This window comes from Sturnus vulgaris, chromosome 30 (genome assembly GCF_052056855.1).
Source record: "Sturnus vulgaris isolate bStuVul1 chromosome 30, bStuVul1.hap1, whole genome shotgun sequence".
Classification (NCBI taxonomy): Eukaryota; Metazoa; Chordata; class Aves; order Passeriformes; family Sturnidae; genus Sturnus; species Sturnus vulgaris.
The window spans coordinates 4,022,943-4,050,939 of record NC_142272.1 but is presented as its reverse complement, the minus strand read 5'-3'; the positions used below and the strand labels follow the sequence as shown (position 1 = coordinate 4,050,939).

At 53.8% G+C, this 27,997-nt stretch overlaps 1 long non-coding RNA gene and 1 other non-coding gene across 3 annotated transcripts; both read left to right on the top strand.

Annotated features, from left to right (window-relative positions):
• Positions 1–392: 392 nt before the first annotated feature.
• Positions 393–11,533, top strand: LOC148220864 (uncharacterized). 2 transcript variants are annotated; one of them, XR_015808820.1, is made up of 3 exons: positions 393–433; positions 1,347–1,434; positions 11,281–11,533. It is a non-coding gene; the product is annotated as an uncharacterized LOC148220864 (long non-coding RNA). The 2 variants fall into 2 exon arrangements; XR_015808819.1 differs by lacking the exon at positions 393–433 and having other exon boundaries at positions 1,110–1,434.
• On the top strand, positions 1,132–1,215 carry LOC148220865 (small nucleolar RNA SNORD45). The gene has a single exon (XR_015808826.1). It is a non-coding gene; the product is annotated as a small nucleolar RNA SNORD45 (small nucleolar RNA).
• Positions 11,534–27,997: the final 16,464 nt, after the last annotated feature.

Sequence of the window (27,997 nt, the reverse complement as noted above, 5' to 3'; positions counted from 1 at the left end):
AGCACTGATCAAACAAAGGCAGGAAGGGCTATCGGGAAGACTGATATTGCAAGCTGGTTGTCCATGCAGCTTACTTGGAAAACATAACATAGCATAATATAACAAGGTGATTTTAAACAGAACTATTTAATCATATCATTTCTTTTATCTAGTGTTCATGCTTCAGTTCAGAGCTTAGTATTCTGGTTTATACAAACCCCAATGCTTTTGTGATTAACACGGATCTTTTATCGATGGTCCCAGGATGGAGGCAGAGGGGATGGAGCCGGCTGGGGTGGAGAAGGATGCCCCGAGAGTGGAGGGGGATGGGGATGGAGGCGGGGGAGATGAGGGTGGATCCAGGGCAAGGCGGGCACGGCCCGGGAGCGGATCCTGGCGGCGGCTCCTCCTCCCGGGGCAGCGCGGGCGGATGATCCTGGGGAGCGGCCGCGGGGTGCGGGACGGGACCGGGAGAACGGGGGGATAGCGGGGAACGGGGGGGGATAGCGGGGAACGGGGGGATAGCGGGGATTGGGGGGGATAGCGGGGAACGGGGGGATAGCGGGGATTGGGGGGGATAGCGGGGATTGGGGGGATAGCGGGGAACGGGGGGGATAGCGGGGAACGGGGGGATAGCGGGGATTGGGGGGGATAGCGGGGAACGGGGGGATAGCGGGGATTGGGGGGGATAGCGGGGATTGGGGGGATAGCGGGGAACGGGGGGATAGCGGGGATTGGGGGGATAGCGGGGATTGGGGGGATAGCGGGGAACGGGGGGATAGCGGGGAACGGGGGGGGATAGCGGGGATTGGGGGGATAGCGGGGATTGGGGGGATAGCGGGGAACGGGGGGGATAGCGGGGATTGGGGGGATAGCGGGGAACGGGGGGATAGCGGGGAACGGGGGGGATAACGGGGAACGCGGGGGGATAGCGGGGAACGGGGGGGATAGCGGGGATTGGGGGGGATAGCGGGGAACGGGGGGATAGCGGGGATTGGGGGGGGATAGCGGGGATTGGGGGATAGCGGGGATTGGGGGGATAGCGGGGATTGGGGGGATAGCGGGGAACGGGGGGGATCCTCTGTGTGGGTGCCGGTGCCGGGGCTGTGGAAGGAAGGGGAGGAGGAGGAGGAGGAGGAGGAGGCGCTGGCCGGCCCGGGATGAGCGCTGGCATGTATTATCTGAGGCGAGCTGATGTCTCTCACCGCTTTAGCTCTAGAATTACTCTGAGGCCCGGCCATCCCTCCCTCCCTCCCTCCGGCAGCGCAGCTTTTGCCCGCGGTGCCATCGAGTCCCCGGGCCGGGCTCTGAGCCCGGAGCTCTGCTCAGGCCGGCCCTAAAGCCGCAATGTTTTGTGCTTCCCGCAGGTGTGTGCTTAAAGCCGGGACATTCCAGGCCCGGTGTCTGATGCAGCGTTTTGGAGAGTGCCCAGAGCTGCAGGTGCCAGTGGCACAGGTGAGGTTTGGGGTGACCCAGGCGCTCCCAAGGCTTTGGATGTGCAGCCCGTGGGAAGGCTCCCTGTGCCTGTGCTGGGCTCCTGTCAGCTCCCCAGGCATGGGTTTGTGGGCAGGGAAAGGAAAGGAGCCAGGGCCTCGTGTTCATCTGGGTCCTTTTGTATCTAAAGTCCAGATTTGGCTTCTGCTGCTCTATTTTCTACTGCAATTTAAACATTCTGTTTTTAATAAAACTATTTTTGGTGTCGTTTTCGTGTCCCTGGAGTCACAATGGTCATCGTGTGGGGAGGAGGGAGAGCTCAGGAAGGAGAAAGGATGGGGGAAAGGTGCTTGTAATTTTACTTCTCAATGTCTTCTGATTTTTTGGGCAATAACTTCAGGTCATTCTCCTACATGGAGTGTGTTTGGCCAGTGATCAGGGAGAGGTTTCTCCCCGTTCTTATCCCAGGGCAGGAGCCTTTCAGCGTGGGCTCTGTGCCACTGGGTGGCCTCGTGGTTTTCTGTCTCTTGTGATCGCTGTGTGCATCTCCAGGGAGGCAAACGAGGCCATGCTGAGCCTCGAGATGCAAAATGTTCCCATTTGCCACGGAAATGTTCGTGTTGGCCAGGCTGGGAACATCTCAGCATGTCCAGGGCCGGTGAGGGATGGGGTCCAGCACTCCAAGTGACGCTGGGACCAGAACCACAAGGACCATTTGGAGCCACACTTGACCCTGGGGATGACCTTGACCTCAGCCTGACGCTGCTTCACCCCAGGGCAGGAGAGCCACCATCAGCTTTTATTACCCACTCATAAAAGCTTCACCTTTGAACCTCCCCAAATCCCATCTGGGACGCCCCAGGGACCCCCCCAAACTCTGGGACCCCCCTCCAGCCCCCTCAGCCACGCTGTGGCCGCAGCTTCATCTCAGTGAAGGGGATGGAGACGTTGAAGCCTTTCCAGGGGAACCAGTGGATGCCCTGTGGGGGAGCTGGGGGGTCAGAACCTTTGGAGAGTTCCAGAGACCCCCATAAATCCCCATAGAGACCCCACAGACGCCCCCCAGATTCCTATGGGCACTCATGGACCCTTAGGGATCCCCATAGACACCCCAGAGACCACAGAGATCCCCACAGGCCCTACAGGACCACACAGGCCCTATAGATCCCACAGACCCTTTTTCCACAGGGCCCTATGGAACCCTATGGACTCCCACAGACCCCTATGGACCCTCAGAGAGCCCCATGGACCCTCCCAAAGATTCCCTCATACACCCCAGACCCCTCCATAGTCCTATAGCCCACCCTAGACCTCCCCTAGCCCCCTTAAAATACCCAAAGCCCCTTGCAAAGACCCCCAGAGCCCCTCCATATCCCCCAAAATCTCCTCCAGACTCACCCAAAATCTCCTCCAGACCCCACAAATCCCCCCCATAGCTCCCCATACCCCCTTAAATCCCCTCTAGACCCCCCCGAATTCCCCCCCAGACCCCTCCAATCCCCCACCCCGTGCCCCCCCCCGGCCCAGGTGGGTACCTGGTGGTCCCGGGGGTCCCGTAGAGCCCGTTCAGGTTGGCACAGTGGCAGTTTCGGTACCACCAGGCTCCCCCGGAGGCCGCGGGGTGGGGGGGGTGGTGGGGGCGGCCCCAGGGGTCCCGAGGGTCCCGGGAGTCCCGGTCCCGTGTGGAGAAGGGGCTGCCCGAGTGGTAGGAGAGGGCATCTCCTGTGGGGGGACATGTCAGGGACCCCCAAACTCAGCAGGAGCCACCAAAACCCACCCGAAACCCCAATACCCCCAGGGACCCCAAAACCCACCAGAGATTCTCAAAACCCACCAGGGACCCCAAAACCCACCAGGGACCCCACAGACCCCTGTCAGCCAGTGAACGCCCAAACCCCCCATGGATCCCAAATCCCAGCAGGACCTCACAAAATTCCCCAACACCCCAGGGACCCCCAAACCCACCAGGGACTCCCAAAACAACCCAGGGACCCCCAAACCCACCAGGAACCACCAAAACTCATCAGAAACCCCAAAATACCCCAAGGACCCCAAAACTTATCAGGCACCCCCAAATCCACCAGAAACCCCAAAACCACCAGGGACCCCCAGGGACCCCAAAACCCACCAGCGACCCCACAGTCCTCTGCCATCCAGTGAACCCCCAAACCCCCCAGGGATCCCAAATCCCATCAGGACTCCCAAAAATTCCACCCCAAACCCCCCCGGACCCCCCCCCCGGCCCCGGCGGTGCCGCTGAACGCTCCCACGCGGAGCCGGTACCGCTCCTGGGCGCTGCCCACGGCCAAGTCGCGATAGATCGCCAAGGCCGAGTCGCGACCGGCCCGCAGCTCCACGCGCAGCTCCGTGGGGGTCGCGGCCGTCGGCTCGTGCAGCGCCTCGTTCCCTGCACCCCAAAAATCCTCCGGTACCCCCAGGACTCCTGCGGGGTCCCCTCGAGATCCCCCGTCCCCCCCCCCAGTGCTCTCCCTGAAATATTGGGGACCCCCAAACTGCTGGGGACCCTAAAAGTGCCCCATTAACTCCTGGAGACCCCCCAAATCCTTCCCGGACCCCAAAACCGGATTTGAATATTTGGGGGAGACCTCCAAACTCTCGGAGACCCCAAAAGTGAACTCTTGGAGACCCCCTCAAATCCTTCCCGGAAGCCAAAACCGGATCGGAATGTTGGGGGACCCCAGAAGTGTCCCCTGATCTCCTGGAGACCCCCCAAATCCTTCCCGGACCCCAAAACCGGATTTGAATGTTTGGGGACCCCAGAAGTGTCCCCTGATCTTCTGGAGACCCCCCCAAATCCTTCCCGGACCCCAAAACCAGATCTGAATATTTGGGGGGACCCCCCCTGGATCCTACGAGTTCCCCTCTCGGACCCCTGGGGATCCCCCAGATTTTGGGGTCCCACCGAGTACCCCCTGCTGCCGCCCCAGGCTCTCCTCAAAGTTCCCCCAAACCCTGGCAGTGCCTCCCAGTCCCCCCAGATATTTTTATAGGTCCCCCCCCAAAATCCCCAGGGCCCCCCAAAATCCCCATGGCCCCCCCGGCCGAGCCAGAATTCGCCGCTGACGTTGCCGAAGCCGCGGGCGTACGAGTCCCACCCCCTCCAAAACCCCAAAACCCCTCTGATCCCCCAAATCCCAATTTCCATCCCATAAACCCTAGAGAACCCCTCCAGTCTCTCCCAGTGCCCCCCAGTCCCCTCCCAGTGCCTTTCCAGCACCCCTCAAACTCTCCAATGCCCTCCAACACCCCCTGCGGGACCCCCCCAATTACCCCAAACCCCCTCATTTCTCCCCCATAAACCCTGTAGAGCCCCCCACCCCCTCCCAGTATCCCAAAGTTCCCTCTCAGTGCCCCCCAGCACCCCTCAACCTCCCCAAAACCCCCTGCAGGACCCCCAATTGTCCCCAAACCCCCTCAGGACGCCCCAGTTGCCCCCAAACCCCCTAATTTCCCCCCAAAAACGCCATAAATCCTCCTCTAAACCCCTGTAGGACCCCCCCCAGCATTGCTCCCAGTGCTCCCAGTGCTCCCAGTGCTCCCAGTCGCACCAGGCAGCCGCCGCCGTCCGTGTCCATGTCACAGAAGACGCGGAGGGGCCGGGCCGGGTCCCCCCCGAGGAAGATGAGGGTGTCCCGGGAGGGTCCCGGCCCGTTCCGCTGCTCCTCGGCGCAGTCCCGGGGATGGGGGTGCGGGAGTGGGGCTGGGGGGAGCATTGGGGTCACCTCAGACACCCCAAAAAGTTTCTGGGAATTCAGGGGTGACCCCTCCCCAAAATGACACAGGCACCCCCCAATGCCTCCATTCGAAATTTGGGGGTCTGGGTGACACCCCCAGGATCTGAGACCCCCTCAGATGATCCAGGGCTGGAGCTGTCCCCCCAAAAGACACAGATCTCCCAAAAAAGCACCCAGAGGTACAGCTGTCCCCCCTCAAAGGACACAGACCCCCCAAAAAAGGGCCCCAAATAACCCCCAAATGACTCCATAAACCCCAAATAACCCCCAAATAACCCCAAATAATCCCCAATTAACCCCCAAAACCCCCTAAATAACCCCCAAATACCCCCCACTTCCCCCAATAACCCTACCCCCATTTTTGGGGGTCCAGGTGCCCCTCCTTCCCCCATAGCTTCCCCCACTCACGAGTGTCAAAGGAGGCCTCCAGGGGGGCACTTTTGGGGTGTCCCCCTCGGCCCCACAGCCGCACCCCATAGCGCCCCGCGGGCTCCAGCCCCCAGAGCTGCTGCGATGTCGCCTCGGGGGGCAGCCACAGGGTCTGGGGGGGCACGGGGGGTTTTGGGGTACCCCAATGGAGACAGCGGGGTTCCCAGGGGGTGTATTGGGGTCTCAAAGGGATTATTGGGGTCCCCCAAAGCTGTATTGGGGTGCCATTACCAAAGGAGGGTAATGGGATACCCCGAGGTGTTACTGGGGTTCCCAGGGGGGTATTGGGGTCCCCCAGAGCTGTATTGGGGTTCCCAGAGGGTCACTGGGGTCCCCCAAGGAGATATTGGGGTGCCATTACCAAAGGAGGCTAATGGGATACCCCGAGGTGTTACTGGGGTCCCAAGCAGATATTGGGGGACACCCGGGGGTTTTTAGGTTCCTTTTGGGGGGTCGTTACCTGCTGGAGCCCCCCGGGGGGGCCGTACTCCAGCTCGTAGCCATCGGGGGGGCGCGGGGGGGGTCCCAGTGCAGCCGGGCACTGCGGGGTCACAGCGAGCCCACCCACAGGGTCCCTGGGCCACCCGGGGAAGGACACACTGCTGACATCTACAGCAGCCCCAAATCCCCTTCTGATACCCCAAAAATCACTGTGGTCACTCCAAACCCCCCACCCCCACACCCCAAACCCTCCCATGGGCCCCCCAGCCCTGCCCTCACACCGTGCCCGATGGACATGGCCCAACTCCCCCAAATTTTCCCCCAAAGACCCCCCCAGTCACCCTCAGCCCCCAGTTTCCCCCAATGCCTGCCAGACCTGTTTCTTCCAGGACCTCCCAGTCCCCTGAGTTCTTCCCAGTTTCCCCCAGTCCTCTCCAGTCCCCAACTCCACCCCAATTCCCCCCTGACTCAGTTTCCCCTCATTCTCCAATTTCCTCCCCATTCCCAGTTCACCTCGATCTCCACCAGTCCCTTCAGTCCCCAGTTCCCTCCAGTTCCTCCCAGTTACCCCCAGGCCTCAGAGCCCTCAGTTGCCATCAGTTCACCCCAGTCTCCTGTTTCTCCCAGTTCTCCAAACCTCCCAGTTATCCCCAGTTCCTCCAGTTCCCCCAGTCCCCAGTTCCCTCCAGTTCCTCACAGGCCCAGTTCCCCCAGTTTCCCAAACCCCCCAGTTGTCCCAAGTTGTCCCCAATTCCTCCAGTTCCCCCAGTTCTCCTGCCAGTTGCTCCCAGTGCTACATTGCCCCTAATCTCCAGTTCCCCCCAGTCCTCTGGCTACCCCCAGCTCCCACTTTTGCCCAGTTCTCCCAAGCACCCTCAGCCCCAGTTGCTCCCAGGCCCCCTCTAATCCCACTGTTCTCCCTGGTCCCTGAGCTGTCCCAGTCCCCCCAAAACTGTTCCCAGTCACCCCAATAACGAATCCCTCATATTCCTCCAGTTTCCACAAGTCCCTCCCAGTTCACTCCCAGTACCCCCCAAATCCTCCCCAGTGCCCAGTTTCCCCCAGTCTTTGCCAGTCCTCAGCTCCACCCCAGTTTGCCCCAGTTTGCCCCAGTTCCACGCAGTTTCAGCCAGGCCCCACATGACCCCAGACCCCATTTCCAACCGGTCCCCCTTAGCTTTTCCCAGTTCCTCCCAGTCCCCAGGTGATCAGAGTCCCTCCAGGAGTTACACTCCCCCAAATCTCCACTCCCCTCCAATCCCTGCTCTCACTTTCCCCTGAATCCCCAAGTCCTCAGTGCCCTCCGAGCTGCCCCTGGGCCCCACTCCCAGCCCTGTCCCCACTCCAGCTCCATTCCCAGAGGGGTCCTGGAGGAATCCCCGCAGCCCCTCACCAGTGGTGGCCTCACTGGAGACGTGGTCACTCCTTTTGCCTCCCCTCAGCCCATAGAGGTGGAAGCGGTACCGGCGGGACGGGGACAGCCCCGGCACCGTCACCGAGCGGGACTCGCCATCGATGGGCAGGGCCTGGGGCTGGCCCTGGGCATCCCGGTACTGCAGCACAAAGGAGTCAAAGGAGCCCTCAGGGATGTTCCACTGCAGCTGCACAGAGTTGGGGCTGCCACTGGAGACCTTCAGCTCTCCCAGCACTGCCTGTGTCAAGGGAGCCTCAGATGGAGGGGCCTCAGTTTGGGGATGTGCAGTTTGGAGAACGTCAGCTCTGGGGGCCTCAGTGGAGGTGTCCATTGAGGGTGAGGGCAGATCCTCGGGGTCAGCTGCAGCAACAACAGAGAGGGGACACTGACGGGTGTGGGCATTGGTATGTCCATCCATTTGTCCATCCATCATCCACCCAACTATCCATTATCCATCATGCACCATCTCCTCCCAGTCCCTTCTCACCATTCCCTCCTCACCCATCACTGAGCACCCAATGACCCCAGCCCATCCAATCAACCACTGACTCTTCCATGGACTTACTGACCAGCATCTGCCATCATCCACCATCTTCATCATCATCATAATCAACATTATCCATCATCCTGATTTCTCCAATACCCACCATCATCCATCCATCCATCATCCATCATCCATCCATCCATCCATCCATCCATCCATCAATCCATCCATCATCCATCCATCCATCCATCCATCCATCCATCCATCATCCATCCATCATCCATCCATCATCCATCGATCCATCATCCATCCATCATCCATCATTCACTCATCTGTCCATCCATCATCCATCCATCCATCATCCATCATCCATCCATCCATCCATCCATCCATCCATCCATCCATCCATCCACACTTTCATCTCCTGGATCATTCATTCCAGTATCCATCATCCACAATCCCTTAGTCCAACCACATGGCTTTCAATGTGGCTTTTCCTACAACTGATTCATCAGCTTCTCCCTTTATTGGATCATTGAACAATCAAGCGATTGGATCTGTCAAAACACCTGCCCCAACACTCATCATTGTCATCATCATCATCATCATTCATCCATCCTCCATCCATTATTCTTCCATCCTTTACCCATCCTTTTTCCTTCAGCCAGTCCTTAAATTCATTCTCCAACCCCCTTAATTGCCCTCACCTTCCAAGCCTCACCCCAACACCCTTACCCTTACCCAGGACACAAACCAGCCACAGGTTCAACCACACGTGCTCCCATCTGGCCACCTGTGTATTCATCACCAATCCATCCAAGGCACCCAGGAGCCCCTCATCCACTGATCCATCACCCCTCCATCCTCATCATCCAACACCCATTTGCCATCACTCCTACCCTGAGCTGCTTCCAATTCCTCAACTCTGGGATGTAGGATGGAGGGGAGCATAGCAGGGATGATGGATGAGATGGATGATGGATGATGGCTGATGAATGATGAATGATGAATGATGGATGATGAATGATGGATGATGGGTGAGATGGATGATGGATGATGGGTGATGAATGATGGGTGATGGATGATGGGTGAGATGGCTGATGGCTGATGGATGATGAATGATGAATGATGGATGATGAATGATGAATGATGGATGATGGGTGAGATGGATGATGGACGAGATGGATGATGGCTGATGACTGATGGCTGATGGCTTATGGCTGATGGCTGATGGCTGATGAATGATGGATGATGGCTGATGGCTGATGGCTGATGAATGATGGATGATGGGTGATGGCTGATGGCTGATGGATGATGGCTGATGGCTGATGGATGATGGCTGATGGATGATGGCTGATGGCTGATGGATGATGGATGATGGATGATGGATGATGGGTGATGGATGATGGGTGATGGATGATGGATGATGGCTGATGGCTGATGGATGATGGATGATGGATGATGGATGATGGATGATGGATGATGGATGATGGATGATGGATGATGGATGATGGGTGATGGATGTTAGATGATGAAGGGATGATGGATGCTGATGATGGAGGATGACAGAGTCACTGTGTCATTAGAAGGGTCAATGATTGATGTGTTGGTGCCAGTGTCAGTGTTTACTCAACCCAGGTGCTAATGGGATGGTGGAAAGGTGCTACTGGTGCAACCATGAAATGTGGGGAAGTATGGATGGAGCTGGAATGGAGAGAGGATCAAAGTGTGGTGGAGACAGGATGTGTGGATGGAGAGAAGGAAGGAAGGAAGGAAGGAAGGAAGGAAGGAAGGAAGGAAGGAAGGAAGGAAGGAAGGAAGGAAGGAAGGAAGGAAGGAAGGAAGGAAGGAAGGAAGGAAGGAAGGAAGGAAGGAAGGAAGGAAGGAAGGAAGGAAGGAAGGAAGGAAGGAAGGAAGGAAGGAAGGAAGGAAGGAAGGAAGGAAGGAAGGAAGGAAGGAAGGGACAGTGGGGTGTCCAGAAGGAGATGGTTGCTTTGGGTGATGATTGAACACTTGAAAGGACAATTAATGAATGGACAGAGGAATGTTTGGGGAGAAAATATAAATGGATGGATGGATGGATGGATGGATGGATGGATGGATGGATGGATGGATGGATAGATGGATGGATGGATCCCAGTGGTCCCCAAACAATAGGGAGTCATTGATCCTTCCACCAACCTATTGACCAACAGCCCACCATCATCTGTCATCCATCGACCCATTATCAACCATCATCTATCATCCATCATCCATTGACCCATCATCATCCATCATCCATCCATGGGTCTACATATCCCTCTACTCGCCATCCCTCTGGCCTCCACATTCTCACCCCCATCTCAAGCCCCAGAAGCTTTTCTCAGACTCCCCAAGCTTGAAGGACCATCTGAGGGCTTGGATGCACCACAGGTGCGGATGGGTCCTGAGCCCCTCTCTCACCTGTGATGACATCAGTGGACACATGGTCAATCCTTTTCCCACCTTGCAATCCATAGAGGTGGAAGCAGTACTGGTGGGACAGGAACAGCCCCGGCACCGTCACCGAGCGGGACTCGCCATCGATGGGCAGGGCCTGGGGCTGGCCCTGGGCATCCCAGTACTGCAGCACAAAGGAGTCAAAGGAGCCCTTGGGGACACTCCACTGCAGCCCCACAGAGCCTGGCGTGATGCTGGAGACCCTCAGCTCCTCCAGCACCGGCTGTGCCGGAGCGGCCTCAGATGGGGGATGGGCTCTGTTTTGGGGTCTTCTGAGGGCCAGGGCAGCTCGTCTGGCATGGCTGCAGCTGTGATGGAGAGGGAGTAGTGATGGGCCTGGGCAACTGCTTGTCCATCAACAAGTCCATCTATCATCCACCCAATCACCCATCCATCTGTCATCCATCACTTCCACCCATCCATCCATCCATCCATCCATCCATCCATCCATCCATCCATCCTTCCTCCATCCACTGTCCATCCACTGCCATTCCATTGTCCATCCATCATCCATTGTTCATCCATCTTCCACCACCCATCATCATCATCCATCCGTCTTGGGGTGACTGTATGATGCCTGTATCCCCAAATCGTCTGTTCTGTTAGTGTTGAATATTAAATTCTGCAACTTTAAGACTGGTTCCAGGAGTGAAGGGGGGGAAAGAAGAAGTGCAGAGTTTGTTATCAGAGACTGCACTGGCTCCCCCACATTCCTGCTCACAGACTGTGTTGTCTGCAGTGGACAGAGAGAGAGAGAGAGCTCTCCTTTGCTCTTGGTTAGTTTTTTGGCTAGCTGAGGCAGAGAAACTCCCTGGATTCTTTGTTTTGTTGGGTTTTTTTAAATATTTTTATTTTTTTCCTGGAAGTGTTTGAACCTGCTCTGGACTGAAAACCCAGAGGAGCACTGGGAGCTCACACCTGTGGCCCACCAGGCCTGGCCTGGGCATTCCCCAGCACAGGAGGGACTGAGAACAGACTGAGTGAGCTGGGCAGCCACGGAAAGAACTCTTCTAAATCTGCCATCTCCTCGGAACGGCGAGAGGTTTTGCTGTTTGATATTGTTCATTGTTGCTCTGGGAGGTGTGTTGCCTGTTGAATAAACAGTTTTCTTTTTTTCCACTTCTCTCCAATTTTTCTCCTTTTTCCTAGAGGGACCTCTTTCAGAAGTTTCCTCCCAGATTTGTTCTAAACCAGGACAGGGGGAAATGAAACAAAATTTTGGGCTTTTTTCCACCAAAAATTGGGAATTTTCAGCCCTGAAACTGGCACTTTTAACCCAAAACTTTTTGGACATCAGGTCTACACATTACAATGAATTGAGGTTTTCTTGGAAGTCTTTAAAATCAATGGAGATTTTTAGGAAGACCAGGTCTAGCCAAATAAATGTAACAGGGATTTAGGGACACCAGGTCTACCCTATTGAAGTGAAAAAGGGTTTTGGAACACCAAGTCAATGGGCATTTTGCAGAAATTTGGGGCTAAAATGGGGAAATTTGGGTAAATTTGAGGGAAATATTGGGCTGAATTCTGGGAATTTCTGCTTAAGGATTGCAGTGCTGACACTCTGGAAGTCTTGGATGAATTCCTGGAAACCAATCCGGAATCCTTGATCCAATACCTGTGGCCTGGGGGGGAGCTCTTGCCTCCAGATAAGCCGAAAAATCTCAGTTTTCAGCCCAAAGTGTGGGAATTCTGAGTCTAAAAGTGGGATTTTTAGCACCAAGAATTTTGAGACATCGGGTTTACACACTGAAATCAATGTGGATTTAGGGACACCAGGTCTACCCATTCAACCCAGCAGAGCCCACCACCTTCCACTTTAGGCAAGGAGGGACTGGAAAATTTTGGGAATGCTGTGAAATTGTGGGAATTTTTCCTGTGAATCCCTCACCTTCCTTCAGCCTTTCAGGGGGCAGCATCCCAGCCTCGCCCTTCACAGAGCTCCTGGCGGGCACCAGCAGACGGTGGTGCCAGATGGAGAAGTTGGAGATGTCACAGCTCAGCAGGGCTCTGGCAAAGTTCAGCTTGGCCTCGGGGTCCTGCCTGGCTGCCAGCTCCCACTGGTGTTCCCAGGCCTGGACTGGGAGGGCGCCAGTATAAACCAGTAAGCACTGGGAGCCACCCTCGAGCTCCTGAGGCCTGTGGCAGCAGCTCCCAGAATAAACCAGTAAGGCTAAATGCACCTGCTCTCAGTGCGATCTAGAGGCTCTCAGTGTGGTCTGGGGGCTCCCAGGTTTATACTGGGAGGGCAGCAGTATAAACCAGTAATGCCTCATGCATACAAACCCAGTCTCAGTGCAATCTCAAGGCTCCCAGTGCAGTCTCAGTGCTCCCAGGATTATACTGGTTGATCCCCAGGACTACATCCCAATCTAAACCAGTATAACCCAGTATAAACCAGTGACCCCCAGGACCACATCTGTAAAAGTTGGTCCTGAGTTTCCCTCATTTGCCTCACGACCATTGCAAGAAGACCCCGAGGCCCCCCACCCAATTGTGGCCTGGCCAAGGTGGATGCTTGCCAAGGGACTGTGTGCAGGTGCTCGCTGTGCTCCATGGTACACTGCTCTCGAGCAGGCACTAGCTGGAGCAGCAGGTTCTGTACACCTGTTTATTGCAGCAACCCTCACAATGGTCCATCAATCTCCCTACTCCTTGGCCAGAGGCCACTTGCTTTGGAGAAGGACTATAAAAGAGTGACCCTCTGGGGAAGACTCCTGAGATCTCCCCACGGATGAAGACTCATCTCTTGGCTGGCCCGTGAGGACGCCCGTCTCGTCTGTTGGTAGCTCTTTTCCCATTCCCCTCTTTTTCTCTCTATACTTTGTTTCCTATATCTTCCCCTCTATTGCAACTGAGTTGTTGGCATTCAATAAAAATGCTTTGCTGTGAATAAACTGATTTTGTCCCCCACTGTTTGCCTTTTTGCACCTCTGAGATCAAACGAACCATCACGACCCCCGCCCTGTATTGACAGCGGATCGTGACAACATCCCAGTATAACCCAGTGCAACCCAGCAACCCCCAGCACCCAATCCCAGTAAAAAACAGTTCAACCCAGTAACCCCAGTAACTCCAAGCACCCTCAGCACCCCATCCCAGTATAAGCCAGTGCAACCCAGTATAACTCACAGTTGGCCACCAGGTCCTCCTGGCCAGCAGGGGGCGCTTACACACCCCCATTCCTTCTCCCAGTTCAAGCCAGTAACTCCCAGCATCCCATCCCACTATGATCAAATGTAAACCAGTACAACCAGTACACACAGTGCCAGGTACTCCTGGCCAGCAGGGGATGCTCACACACCCTCTCCCAGTTTAATCCAGTACAACCCAGTGACCCCAGCCCCGTCCCAGCACGTCCTGGACCCCATCCCAGCACAAACCAGTACAAACCAATACAAACCAGTACAAACCACTCACAGTTGTGGGGATCAGCCGCCAAGAGGCGCTCACACAGCACCAGGTCCTCCTGGCCAGCAGGGGGCACCATGGTGCAGCCCAGCACCCAGCCCCTCCCCATAGGATTTGGGATTCACCCCCAGGCACTGCTCCATGAACAAAAGCTCCAGTGGCACCCTCAAACCTGTATAAACCAGCACAAACCAGTACAGACCAGAATGGACCAGTATAAGTTAAAAAAAACAGTGAAAAAACAGTAAAAATCAGTGTAAGGCAAACCAGTATAGACTATTATAGGCCATTACAGACCAGTGCTACCAGTATAAACCAGTGTTGACTGCTACAAACCAGTATAAGTAGTGAAAAGCAATAAAAAACAGTGTAATGCAAAGCAGTAGAGACCAGTAAAAAGCAATATGGACCAGTAAAAAGCAATATTGACCAGTACAAACCAGTATAAGTGGTAGAAATCAGTACAATGATTCAGGGGGCAGCGCCCCGGCCTTGCCCTTCCCGGAGCTCGTGGTGGGCACCAGCAGCCACAGACGGTGGTGCCAGGAGGAGACGTTGGAGACATCGCAGCTCAGCAGGGTCCTGGCAAAGGTCAGCTTGGCCTCGGGGTCCTGCCTGGCTGCCAGCTCCCACCGTGTTCCCAGGCGTGGACTGGGAGGGCACCAGTATAAACCAGTAAGCACTGGGAGCCACCCCTGAGCTCCTGAGGCCTGTGGCAGCAGCTCCCAGTATAAACCAGTAAGAGTTGATGCAGCCAAACCTGCTCTCAGTGTGATCTAGAGTCTCCCAGTGTGGTCTGGGGGCTCCCTGGTTTATACTGGGAGGGCACCAGTATAAACCAATAATGCTTCATGCACCCAAACCCACTTCCAGTGCAGTCTCAGGGTTCCCAGGTTTATACTGGGGGAGCACCAGTACAAACCAATAAGCACTTGCAGTCACCCCCGAGCCCCTGAGGTCCATGGTGGCAGTTCCCAGTATAAACCAGTAAGGCCAGCACAACCTTTAGTCACTCCCAGTAGGTCCCAAGCTCCATCCCAGTATAAACCACTAAGGCCAGCATCCCTAAATGTCACTCCCATTAGAAACCAGTAAGGCCAGCACCCCCAGAAGTTGCTACCAGTGGTTACTAAGTGTCCCCAAGACCCCTCCCAGTATAACCCAGTAAAATCCAAAATACCCCAGTATAACTCAGTACAAACCAGTATAACCCAGTCACCCCCAGGACCACATCCCAGTATAAACTAGTATAACCCAGTATAACCCAGTGACCCCCAGCACCCCATCCCAGTATAAAACAGTTCAGCCCAGTAACCCCAGTAACTCCCAGCACCCCCCGCACCCCATCACAATATAAACCAGTATAACCCAGTATAAGTAACAGTTGGCCACCAAGTCCTCCCGGCCAGCAGGGGGCGCCATGGTGCAGCCCAGCACCCAGCCCTGGTGGTGCCACTCCCCATAGGATTTGGGATTCACCCCCAGGCACTGCTCCATGAACAAAAGCTCCAACGGCACCCTGAAACCTGTATCAACCAGTATAAACCAGTATGGACCAGTATAGACCAGTATGAAACAGTATAAATCAGTAAATCCCAGTTTCTTCCCAGTAACTTCCAGTTCCAATAAGAGATAACACCTGGGCATGAGGTGCCCCCTGCTGGTCAGGTAACTCCCAATTCAAACCAGTATAACCCAATATGAACCACTATAGCCCCAGTAAATCCCAGTGCCCTCCCAACCCCTTCCCAATCCATCCCAGTATATCCCAATAACCCTCCCATGGACTTCTCAGTTCATCCAAGTAACTCCCACTGACCTCCCAGTATGGCCCAGTCACCCTCCCAGTTCAAACCAGTAACTCCCAGTTCAAACCAGTTCCCTCCCATTAACCCCTCAGTTCAAACCAGTGACTCTCCAGTATAAACCAGTAAAGCCCAGTGACCTCCCAGTGACCTCCCAGTATAAACCTGTATAAATCAGTGACCTCCCAGTCCCCCCAATCCCCTCCCAGTTTGTCCCAGTCCATCTCAATCCCTCCCAGTACACACTAGTCCCAAAACAGCTAAAAACCAGTATAAACCAGTACAAACCAGTATAAGCCACTACAAAAATCACCCTTCAAGCCAGACTTCTCCCTCTTCTTAACCCTTGAATCCCATCCCAGTTCCTCCCAATCCCCCCCAGTCCCCTTCCAGTACACACCAGTACCCCCAGTAAGGCGTCCGTGGCCTCCCAGTACTGCCTCAGTTTCTCCTCCCGCTGCCGGTGCAGGGCTGGTTCCATGAGTTTCCATTCCATCAGGATGATCTCCTGCATTCCATGAGGCCCTGCAGTGTCACTGGGGAGCCTTTGTTCCATGTGTTCCCATTGTGACACAATGGTCTCCAGCGCTCTGTGAGGCTGAGCCCTGAAACCATGGACACTTGGTTCCATGAGATTCCCTGTTGTCACTGCCAGGAGAATCCACAAACACCAGAGGTTTATGTCCAAAAAGGAGACAGAGCAGTCCTTTATTTGAATAAAGTCAACTTTATTTGAATAAAGGGAGAGAGTTCACCAGAGCACAATCCCCTGGGGTTTTGTCTCTCCAGGTTTCAGAGGGTGCAGCCTCCTTTTATCCTGAACTCCCGGCTGCACGTTGCCCTCTTCCTTTCCCCACTGGTCGAGGCACTAGGAAGGTAAAGCCTTGCTGAACATCCTGCCCCATATCCCCCCTTGAACCCGGCATTTCCCCCCAAAGTTCAGGAGTTCAGCCTTGTGCAGAGCCTTGTCTGTGTCAGGAGCCAAGCTGGCTGGGTCGGTAACAAACCTGCTGCCCAAAGTCAGTAGAAATGTTACAACCCATTTCAAAGACATTAACACCCATCCCTGCACCCACCAAATGATTTGTAAAGACATGAGCACACATCTTTCCTCTCACATTGATGGTTCCTGTGCTGCTGACAGTCTTTTAAACCCAGCCTTCAGCCTGAGCTCTCTGCTGTTGTAGTTCCATGCACAGAGGTTGTTGTCTCTCAGCCCTTCCATGGGCAGGCCGGTGTTCAGCCATCTCCAGGACAGCAGGGCCCCAGCCCACGTCACTGTGCCCTGGGGAGACAAAAACCATCACTCCAAATGTCCCCTCCTCCTCCTTCTTCCCAGGCATTTGGTCCTACAAGTGGGGTTTGCTGCTGGGTGCCACAGGGAAAAGGAGACCCCTGTGACACTGTGGGGCACATGGAACCAAGAGTCCATTGTGACACAGCGGGGCCACGTGGAGCCAAGGAACCATTGGGACACTGAGGAAACTCATGGGACCAAGGGTCCATTGTGAAACTTTGGAACTACAGAGACCATTGTTGAGACTATGGAACCTCGAGGAACCAAAAGTCCATGTGACAGTACAGAACCTCACAGAACCAAGACTGCATGGTGGCACAGCAAGGCCTCGTAGAACCAAAGAGTCCAAAGGTCTAAAGCAGTTCTTGCATGGTTCTGCCTCGGGGAAGGGGAACTTCAATGGTGGAAGCTTGTGCTGGCACACAGTAATCAAAGGTGTCTGTTTTCAATGAGGAAATTCAGGAGTTTTATATTGAAAAAAAAAGGAAAAACATCTATTTTCCTGAGTGCAGCCAGTTCTCCAAGCTAAGCAGGTCCCAGGTGAGTGAGGAGAGACAGGATGGGGTTGGGCAATGTGGAGCAAGGTTGTCCACACTGGCTCAGACCTCAAGGCACAGCTTCTGTGAGCAGGCCAGACCTACTGAGGAGAGACCCTGCATCAGTATCAACCACAGAATGCTGCAATCACCTCTGCTCTAAAGAGAACAGTAATAAAATACATCCATTGAAATAGGAACGGATATTTCTAAGAAGCTCTTTGACATAAATCTCCATGACTGGAGTTGAAAACCTTCTCCTGAACTGCACCAGACCAGAGGGAAATCAAGGCAGAGCCATGGTTTGTCAGGGCTTGATTGATCCCAGTCATGCCCATGGTGCATTTGAAGCTGAGCCTACGAACCTCAGGGCCTGTGAGGAGATTGCACAAACCCTTCCAAAAATCAAAGTCAAAAGGGAAGCCCAAAGTGTCTTGAGGTATTAATGGGCCCATCCCCAACACAGGCTCCTCATGGACTGCTTAGAGGAGAGAATTGGAGGCCATGATTGCCAAAAACGTTTCAGAGGGTCAGAGAAGAAAGGAAAAAGGAAAATACTTTAAAAAAACTGAACTACCCTGAAGCATTAATGATCCCCACTCAGTGTTTGAACTGAAAAAGCCTCTCAAGAGACTAATTAAAGCAGATAATTGGAGGCCATGATTGCACAAAGCTCTCAGAGACTCCAAGGCAAAAGCAAAACCCAAAGTGCTCTGAAAAACCTGCAGTCCCTGGGAGCATGAAGGAGCCCCCCAGGGCCATTCCTGACCAAGGCTCCCCAGGGACTCATCCCAGCAGATCCCTGAGGCCACTGGGATGTGGGGGGATGCTGAGGGCAGGACAAGGGGTGCCAGTGGCCAGCCTTGCTGGGGCTGTGCCAGGAGGTCCCAGTGGCTCAGGACAAGGTGTCTCCTCCCAGCCCTTGGTGGCACAGACCCTGCTGTGCCCCAGGGCACCAAGACTTGGCTTCTCTTTGTCCCCACCTGTCATCACTGCCTCCAATTTCCTGCTCTAACTGGAACCTGGGGACACTTTCTCAGTTGTGTCCCTCAGTGGGACCCATTAAAACTTGAATAAATTTTGGAGTTCCATTCTGACTTGGAGTTCTTGAGAAGTTTCTTCAGCTCTCTCTCAGGGACTGATGTTCAGGGCCTCAGCACAAACCCCAAGAGTGTCATTAAAGTCCTTGTGCTGTGTCTGTGCTGCTGAGCTGGGCTGGGCTCCTGGCACAGAAGGCGATCCTGGCAACCCAGAAGAGCTTCAAAAACACATTTCTCTTCATGAGCAGCTCTTCTCCCAGCTCAGCAGGGATGGGGCACTGCCTGCAGCCACCCCGAGCACAGCACAGAGGCACAGAGAGCTTCAATCAGTCAGGGCTGGGAAGATGCTCACAAGTGACTGGGGCAGAATCACTCCCAGCCCTTGCCACAGGAAGCCTCTGGCTGCAGGACAATGCAGCTGCAGCTCCTGCACTGATCTCCTAAAGCTGGAACATCCCAATGCCTGCAGACTGTGTGAGTACATTCTCTGATGATCTCTTGTGTAGAGCAGCCAGGGGTGCCCAGGGCTGTCGTGCAGAGCAGGGTCCTGCAGCCCAGGGTGCTGTGCTGGGGCAGGGACTCTGCTGCCTGCCAGGGACAGCTCTCAGCCAGCCCTGGGAGCTGCTCCCAACACTGGGGGACAAGGTCTGGGTGGAAGGAGACAGCTGGTAAGGCTTGGAAGTGTTCTCCTTGTGTGGTGAGGGTGTTGCATTGTTCAGGACTGCTGCTCCCAGCATGATATTTAAATCTAGAACATTTTCAAACAGATTATACAGGGAGCACAGTGAGGCAGGGGCTGCATAAAAAGGAAAATCGTGATTTTATAATCTGCTGCTCCGTGTTGCGTAGGTGGGAAAATTGCATATAGATTTTCATCTCTCAGTTCAGATTGGGAAAAAAAAATGTTGATCTCGGATCTTAATAAAGCAGTCAGTGACAGAAATCAGCACAGGGTCCCTCCCAGGCAACACCAGTGTCATTTTTCCAGCCTCCTCAGGGTTGCTGTGATGTTGCCATCAGATCCTGCAGAGGCAGAGCTGGCCCTGGGCAGTGCCCTGTGCTGGGAGGAGTCTGCAGGGCAGAGCTGAGCCCCCAGGGCTGGGCTGGGCTCTGGCAGCACTGGCAGGGCCCAGCCCTGGGCACAGGGAAGCAGCTGCTGGCAGGGACAGCTCCAGGCAGCAGAGCCCTGGGCAGGCAGTGGGGGGGAAAGTGCCACCAAGCTGGGCTGGGATATTTCAAGTCTTCTCCAAACTGAATTATTCTATGATTATTTATTTTACAGATTCCCATGGCAAGACACAGGAAATGTCCAACAGCAGCTCCATCAGCCACTTCCTCCTGCTGCCATTGGCAGACACGCGGCAGCTGCAGCTCCTGCACTTCTGCCTCTTCCTGGCCATCTCCCTGGCTGCCCTCCTGGCCAACGGCCTCATCATCAGCGCCGTAGCCTGTGGCCACCACCTGCACACCCCCATGTTCTTCTTCCTGCTCAACCTGGCCCTCACTGACCTGGGCTCCATCTGCACCACTGTCCCCAAAGCCATGCACAATTCCCTCTGGGACACCAGACACATCTCCTTTGAAGGATGTGTGGCCCAGGTGTTTATGGTTGTGTTCTTCCTTGGATCAGAGCTTGCCCTCCTGACCATCATGTGCTACGACCGCTACGTGTCCATCTGCAAACCCCTGCACTACGGGACCCTCCTGGGCAGCAGAGCTTGTGCCCACATGGCAGCAACTGCCTGGGCCAGTGGCTTTCTCAATGCTCTGCTGCACACGGCCAATACATTTTCCCTGCCCCTATGCCATGGCAATGCCCTGGGGGGATTCTTCTGTGAGGTACCCCAGATCCTGAAGCTCTCCTGCTCCAAATCCTATCTCAGAGAAATTGGGCTCATTGTGCTAAGTGCTTTTCTTTATTTGGGCTGTTTTGTGTTCATTGTTTTCTCCTATGTGCAGATCTTCAGGGCTGTGCTGAGGATCCCCTCTGAGCAGGGCCGGCACAAAGCCTTTTCCACCTGCCTCCCTCACCTGGCCGTGGTCTCTCTGTTCCTCAGCACTGGCATTTTTGCTAACCTGAAGCCCCCCTCCATCTCCTCCCCATCCCTGGATCTGTCCCTGTCATTTCTTTACTCAGTGGTGCCTCCAGCCCTGAACCCCCTCATCTACAGCCTGAGGAGCCAGGAACTCAAGGATGGCCTGAAGAAAATTATCATGAATGCTGTTCAGAAGCAATAAACTGTTCTTTTTCTGCATTGCTGTTGTTGTGTTACATTTACACTCACTCTGTGTCCTGTATTTTTTTGCTGCTCACACAGGTGTTACACTGTTGAGAATTCGTTTGCACAGAAGTCTTTGACTGTAGGATTTTAAATTCAGTGTTTGCCCTTCTAGCAAACCCAGAGACTCTGTAACCCGGGAGCTATTCTACTTAACTGCTTACACAAAATAAAGAACTCTGTGTTACCGTGTTCCCCTGACATTATTGTTCCCTGGCTTCTTTGGAGCTGCAGGGTTGGTGCCTCTGGGCAGAGCTGAGGCAAAAAGGGAATTCCAGTGCTCCTCCCTGCAGGCAGTCCCAGGGCTTCTGCTCCACAACCTCCCCATCCTTCATTTCCACACTCCCCTTCAGAGCCCTGTGTTGGTTTAAGGCCTCAGGGCTCTCTCAGCTCAGTCCCAGTCCTGCTGTGTGACTGTCCAGGGACTGCAGGCAGGGACAGGCCATGGGCACTGCTGGGACAAAGCTGGGCTCTGCAGCAGCATTTCCATCATGCAGGGGCATCTCCCCAGTGCAGGGCCTGAAAGCTTCAATCTCCTTCCCACTTTGCTCTCAAGAATGTTCCCAACACAGAGCCCTGGAGAGGAGAACAGCAGTGACCAGCACAAGTGTGGCAGTGTTCAGGGTGGGGCTGTCCCAGCAGTGCCATTGCAAAGCCAGCACCACTCCCAGCAGTGGCCTCTCACCCCAGGGCACAGAGGTTGTTCTTCTCTGCATGGAGGGACATCAAGTGACCAGGTCAGGAGTCTGTGTTTGCAGTGCAGGGACATTCCACAGCTCTGAACATCCTGTGTGTGAGGGGACATAAACCCAGTGACACAAACACCTGCAGCTGTTCCTGGAGTTCCCAGAGAGTAACATCCCCTGGGAACCCCTGGATGCCGGGCTGGGATGAGCTCCTGTGCCCAGAGCTCCCTGTGTCCATCCCTCCGGCTGTGGGGCACCTCGGGCAGGGGCAGGGCAGGGTGACACCCACAGGGCTGAGGTCCCTGCCAGGCTCTGGCAGTGGCAGCAGAGCCCAGGGAGCCCCTGCCCGTGTTGCAATAAACTGTGTGTGTGTGTGCCAGGGAAGGACTCGTGTCCCTGGACACCCCTGGGGCTTTGAGCAGGGCATGAGCCCAGCTCAGGGCTGGGCACCTGACAGAGCCCTGACATTGCTGGGTGTGCCCATAAGAGCAGAGTTGGGCAAGATGACTGTGGTTAAACCTCTCTGGGGATCAAGTGACAGCCAAGTGTCTCTGTCACTGTCCCTTCTTACTCAAAAAAGCAGGAGAAAATAATGTGAAAAGATTGTGGGTTACCTTAAAAATAGATTAATGTTAGGGGGACTAAAAAGCAAAGGCCAGATGCAGAAGCAAGGAAGATGATGGAGAGACAAGATTTCAACACATGTAGTGGTTGCTTTGGAAGACAAATGTATTAATACAGCCAATGCAGAGACCCTCTTGTCACCCACATTTCCCTACTGATCAGGAAATCCCATGGAATGGAAGATCCCTTGTGTCAGTCCAGCCCAGCTGTCCCATCCCATCCCATCCCATCCCTGTGTCCCCAGGATCACTTGCCCACCCCCAGGACATTGGTTGGGGGGTTGCAGAGATGCCTCATGTGGGGCCAGCCCTGCTCAGGAGCAGCCAAAGCCTCGGGCTGGGACCAAACCCACTCCAGCCACGAGAGCCAAGCACTGCAGGACAGGAGCTGCTCTGGGCAAAGGGAACTCCATCCCAGCCACATCCAGGCCAAGGGGGCTCAGGGGGCTCTTCCCACCTCTGCTATTCCACCATTCAATGAATCTTTGCCTTGGAGAGCTCTTTGAAGGCAGAATTGGCAGAGAGACAGAAGCAGAGCTATCAAATGCACCAGTACAAACACAGCAGCTCCAGTGAGGAATGAACCCTCCCAGGGCAGTGCTGTGGCAGGAGAAGCAGCCAGGAGGAGGAGGATGAGCTCAGTGCATGTGTGTGTGTCCCAAGGCACAGAGGGTGAGGGTGGGCAGAGGACAGGGCAGGGCTGGCAATGGCAGGGCAGAGGCAGGGGCAGCGAGATGGGAGTGTGCAGCCTGCAGGGACACAGCAGCAGCTGTGGGACAGTGCAGGACAAGCTGGGCTGGACATGGCCAAGGGCCCTGGAAGTGCTGGCAGTGCCCAGGAGAAGCCAAGTCTTGGTGCCCTGGGGCACAGCAGGGTCTGTGCCACTGTCTTGGTTTGAAAGACAGGTATTTGCTAAGGAAAGGCAAGAGCCCCTTTCCTGAGATGCAGAGAGCAACCCCCTCCCTTCTAATTATTTTTGTTTCAAATCAGAGGCCTTCAGGCAGGAGATATGGGGATAGGAATAACAGTTCTTTACTGATATCTAACAAGGCAGACAACAACAACAGCTATAAAAATTGACAACAGAACAGAACAGTATAGCTCAGTTCCAGTCCCTTTTGGCCACAGGCCGTCTCCCTGTGCTCAGTTACCGGTGCTGGGGGCAGGGCAGGTCCCGCGCAGTTGAAGAGGGCTGGGTGATGGCGGCAGCGGCCCAGGGGTGAGAGGGATGGGGAAGCGACTCCCACTCATGGTGCTCAGCAGAGTGTCCAGAGATAGTAGGGTGAGGTGGGAGAGCAGCAGAGCGATGTCCAATGGCAGGGAGTGTGGATCTCAGTGCTGGGATGGCAGGGGGAGATGCCAGATCGGAGCCCGGGCCATCCTCCCACTCCACGAGCCAAGTGAGAGAGCCCCAGCCCACCCAGATCCCCCATCCCACCTTTCCTTTTCTGGTCTCGCTCCCTCCCCTTCCACCCACCCCCCTGCAAGAGAACATTACCGTTTGAAGGTGTAACCAAAAATACTTAGCATAACAATGGGAGAAATTCCACGGAAAGAAAAGGGAGCAATTCAATCCCCAACAACCACCAAGGGCTGGGAGGAGACACCTTGTCCTGAGCCACTGGGACCTCCTGGCACAGCCCCAGCAAGGCTGGCCACTGGCACCCCTTGTCCTGCCCTCAGCATCCCCCTACATCCCAGTGGCCTCAGGGATCTGCTGGGATGAGTCCCTGGGGAGCCTTGGTCAGGAATGGCCCTGGGGGGCTCCTTCATGCTCCCAGGGACTGCAGGTTTTTCAGAGCACTTTGGGTTTTGCTTTTGCCTTGGAGTCTCTGAGAGCTTTGTGCAATCCTGGCCTCCAATTCTGTCCTCCAAGGAGTCCAGGAGGAGCCTGTGTTGGTGATGGACCTCAGTGGGACTGACACTGAAACTCCATGAAAAACAGAAACCCTCCAACAACATCTTCTCAGTGTTAGAGGATTTAGGCATTACTTTCTTCTGGCCAGGATGTTTTTGTGCCCAGCATGTCCAATAGAAATCATTCTACCCACACATGCCTGGCTTGGGCAGTGAAAATCATTCCATCACACATGGTTCTTTACTAGGCTTTTCACATACTTATACAGACAAAACCCAGAGAAATTCATGTTTCATTGAAGAAATTAATTGATCCTAAATTGCACAGTCCTTAGTATTCAATGTCCTGTTGGTTATTGATCCCTTTGCCTTTGATGTGAATTAGGCCCTCATTTGATTCTCTTACCAATCTTTTCCCAGACCAGGTATCTCCAACCACACTGGGGGTGATGTTCATTGATGTTTATCTCCTGTGTATCTTCTGACTACTCCCAATCTGTAGATTGAAGAGAAACTTCCATTCCCCTCCTGCTGAGCAAAGGCAAACAAACCCTTGACTGAAGTTACATTAAAAAATTAAAATGTGGATTATTTGCAGCAATTCCCTTGTGTCCTGGAGCATCACAATGCTCTCCTTGGCTCCACAAGGTCGAGAAGTGTCACATCAACCTCTAGTTCCACAAAGTCCTGCAGTGTCACAGTTGCCTTTTTGTCCCACAAGGCCCCACAGTGTCACAACTGCCCCTTGGTTCCATGAAGCCCTGCAGTGTCACAAAGGTCTCTATAAATCCATGAGGCCCCACAGTGTCACAATGGCCCTGTGGTTCCATGTGTCCCACACTGTGACATGAATCCTGATCTCCATGGGGTCCTGTAGTGTCACTATGGTCTCCTTGGTTCCATGGTGACACAGTTGCCACAATTTCCATGATACCACAACAGCCCCTTGGTCCCACGAGGCTCCACAGTGTCACCATGGCCCTTGGTTCCATGGAGCCCCACAGTGTCACTGTGCTCCCCTTGGTCCACAGGGCCTTGAAGTGCCACAATGGCCCTTTGGTTCCAGCAGGCCTTGGTTCCAAAATGCTCTCCACGGTTTCATGAGTACCCTGTGTCACAATAGACTCTGGGTTCTGTGAAGTTCCTCAGAGTCACAAACGCCCCTTGGTTCCATGAGGTTTGGTAGAGTCACAATTCACTCCTTGGTTCCACAAGGCCCTGCTGTGTCACAATGCCCATGGTTCCATCAGTTTCCACAGTGTCCTCATGGTCTCCTTGGATCCACAGGATCTCAATGTTCTCCTTGACACCATCCCACCCCAATGTCACAATGGATTTTCCGTTCCATGAGGTTCCACAGTGTCACAAGGGTCTCCTTGGCTCCAAGAGGATACAAAAGCTTTGCATAAACATTCAGCAACACCTGCTTAACACACCTGGGAACATCTGTCTGCATTCTAAAGAGGGGTTAAAGGTGAGAATGGCACCAGCAGCTTCCATCTGCAACAGAGATCCAGGGACGGGACAGGGAGAGAGAATTCAGCTGAAATACTCAGAGAGTTCACAGAATCACTAGGGTGGAAGAGACCTTCAAGATCATAATGTCCATCCCTTGCCTAAAAGCTCCAAAAGGAAAGAATGTCATATCCAGTCTTTTTTTGAACACATCCAGGAATGGTGCCTCCACCAAACCCTGGGCAGACTGTTCCAGTACTTTATCACCCCTTCTGTAAAAAACTTTTTCTTTAAATCCAAACTATATTTCCCTTGGCACAGCTTAAGACTGTGTTCTCCTCTCCTTCTGACTGTTCCTGTCTGGTGAAAAAGACAAACACTTACTTGATTACAACCACTTTTCAGGGAGTTGGAGAGAGTGATAAGGTCACCCCTGCATCTACTTTTCTCCAGACTAAACATCCCCAGCTCCCTTAGCCATTCTCCACAGGACTTTTGTTCCAGACCCGTCACCAGCCTTGTTGCCCTTCTCTGGACACACTCCAGACCCTCCAGGTCCTTCCTAAATTGGGGACCCAGAACTGGACACAGCACTCGAGGTGCTGCCCAACCAGTGCTGAGCACAGGGGAAGAATCACTGCCCTGCTCCTGCTGGCCACACCATTCCTGATCCAGGCCAGGTGCCATTGGCCTTCTTGGCCACCTGGGCACACTGCTGGCTCATGTCCAGCCTGCTGTTCATCAGTGCCCCCAGGTCCCTTTCTGCCTGGCTGCTGTCCAGACACTCTGTCCCCAGCCTGGAGCACTGCAGTGGTTATTGCGGCCAAAGTTCAGGACCTGGCATTGGATCTTGTTAAACCTCACCTCGTTGGATTTGGGCCCTGGATCCAGCCTGTCCAGTCCCTCTGCAGAGCCCTCCTACCCTCTAGCACATCCACACTCACACCCAGCTTGGTGCCATCTGCACATTTCCTGATGGTGCACTCAATTCCCCCATCCAGATCATCAATGCAGATATTGAAATCCACGCTGGCTGCCTCTGATCCCTCAGCCATCCTGGAGGTGCCCTGTGATGGCACTCAAGGTGATCTGTTCCATCACCTCACCAGGCACCCAGGTCAGGCTGACAGGCCTGCAGTTCCCCACATCCTCCTTCCAGCCCTTCTTGGGCATGGGCTCACATTGGCACCTCCAGTCCTCTGGCACCTCCCTGCTGAGCCAGCACTGATGAGAAATGATGGAGAGCAGCTTGGGCAGCTCATCCAGCAGCTCCCTCATCCCCCTAGGATGGATCCCATCTGCTCCCAGAGACACCTGTGAGCATCTGAGTGGCTCAGCAGGTCCCCATCTGCTTCCTCCTGGATTACAGGGGTCTGTTCTGCTCCCTGTCCCCATCTACCAGCTCAGGAGAACACTTGTCCTGAGGACAACCTGTCCTATTGTTGAAAACTGAGGCAATGAAGGGGTTGAGTACCTCAGCCTTTTCCTCATCTTTAGTTACTATATTCCCCACTGCAGCAAATAAAGAGGTGAGGTTCTCCTTATCCAACAGTTTTCAATTAATCTATTTGTAGAAATACTTTCTATTATTTTTTCAAAGAAGTGGCCAGGTTAAGTCCTAATTTAGCTTTCACCTCTAATATCCTTTCTGCATGACCTGACTACATCCTTAAACATTTCCTGAACTGTCTGACTTTCTGTCTAATGGTGATGCACCCCCTTTACTTTCTCTGTGTTCCTACAAAAGCTCCATGGGCAGCCAGGTCACTCATTTTCCTCACTGGCTCATCTTTTTGCACACAAGGACAGGCTGCTCCTTCCCCCTTAAGATTACGTTCTTGAGGTGTGTCCATCCTTCCTGGAATCTGTTGTTTTTAAGGGCTATTTATCTTAAAAAAAAACCAACAAAATCAGTATCTGATTCAGTTATTCTGAAATCTGCATCCTGAATAGGCCAAAGGCTTCTCTCTCTAAATCCAGTGAAGAAATTTTGTTGCTGCCCCTCCTTCTTTCACAGATTTTTTTTTAAAAAACTGCATTATTTCATGGTCACTGTACCCCAGGCAGCCTCTGAGCACCACATCTCCCACCAGCCTTTCTCTGAGAACAGCAGGAGACAGAGCTTTCCTTGCGAATGAGAAGAGAAGGAATTTTGGATTTAATCAAGGGCATCTTATTTTTATTTTTCAGTTCAGCCGACTGAAGCATTGCTTATGTGATCTTGATGCTGAATGTTTCCTCAGGAGGTCTGGGCATGCAGAAAAATGAGCCCATTTCAGGCCAACCCTATTTGGATAACCTGCTCCTCACCCCCAGGCTCACCATGTCTGATATTGCCTATGTGGGAATGACATCCTAAAACATAAAAAAACCCTGAAAATGTATTATTCATATTGTAATTTAATTAAATGATAAAAATATATTAAGCTTTTACTTTTATAATACTGTTATTCTTTTTTTTATAGCTATTTTTTTATATTTATATTGAAAAATCTATACATTTTTAGCAACCAGAAAAATTAATGGTCATTGGTTCTAAGTAACACAATTCACTTCATTAATTAATTGACCACTACTGGCCATTAATTTTTCAC